This window comes from Puma concolor, chromosome A1 (assembly GCF_028749965.1).
Source record: "Puma concolor isolate L17-30 chromosome A1, mPumCon1.1.hap2, whole genome shotgun sequence".
NCBI lineage: Eukaryota > Metazoa > Chordata > Mammalia > Carnivora > Felidae > Puma > Puma concolor.
In genome coordinates, this window is record NC_141667.1 from 189,257,967 (window position 1) to 189,259,252 (window position 1,286).

The window sequence follows — 1,286 nt, forward strand, 5'->3', positions numbered from 1 at the left end:
CCCACAGACCTGGAGATCACAACCTGAGCTGAAGTTGTGATGCTCAACCCACTGAGCCCCCCAGGGGTCCCTGGCATGGCGCAATTTTTATTCTGAGCTAGAATTTATGTGGCTGTTCCCTTCCTTTGGGACGCGTTCACCAGTTTGCAAAGAGCTACGCCCCCCTGGCCCTATAGAGCCTGGACCTGGACTGTTTTGGAAGCACGGAAGCAGCAGACCAGAGGGACCGCTGCCTGTGCTAGCTCTGAAGGCTCCTCTGTGCAAAATACTAACTGCATTGCCTTTAAATAAGTCACCCTGGGGAAGGCTGACTCTTTCGTCCTCGTCTGAAACAAATCATCTCATGAAATTCTATCAGAAGAACGTTGAACAAGATATACTAAATTCCAATGAGTTCATCCAAGAACTTGCACTTCTACTCACAGACCATCCCTCCTGCATGTTAGGAAGAAGGGCAAGACTGCATTTGACTCTCTGCTTCTGATGAAAGGACACACCCCAAGAGCAATGGCTGTAGGTTTTATGTTCCTGTCACTGTGCCGGATACTGTCAATGTGTGATGGTGACTTCCCCTTAAACAAATTTGATTAAAGCAGATTATGAGTAAAAAAAAAATGTCTGAGAAAAGACATCTTTTTTACGATAACTCACTTGTGGTTTTGAAGTGTGCTTTAAATGGTAAGATCACAGTAAGTAATTTAGCTGAAGTGTAATAATTGGGTTCCAAGTGTTAGGATTGATACATTTCATTGAAAATAGCACCCTGAGGTTTTTCCAAATTAAAGATGAAATCTAAATAAAACCTTAAATAACCCATGTGGAAATACTTTATTGTAGTTAATAACCAAGCAAAAATATGCTCATTCTGTCTGTAGACTCATTCCAACAGATTATACCTATTGTTGCTTCCATTTGAAAGACATCTCGCTTGGTTTATGTAAAAATAATAGCATTCCTAACTATTAATAGCAAATAAGAGAGACTTTTATGGACATTCATACATCATTTATAAATGACCCTTATGAATAAAGTGTTACAATGATTTCCATTAGCATAAGTTCCACAATTACCGGCTGCATAAGAGATACATTTTTCTTTCTTGAATGCACATATAAAAAGCTGTCGTTTACTTTGTTGAAATTTTATCCATAATGCTTCATTGCATCTCTATGCTATTAAATGACTATAAGCCTAAATATATAGACCCGGATGTATCGTGTTGAGTATGTCGAGATCCATGGGGTCTCATCTGGACCCAGGATACAGGTGTGTGTCTACTCCTTGAA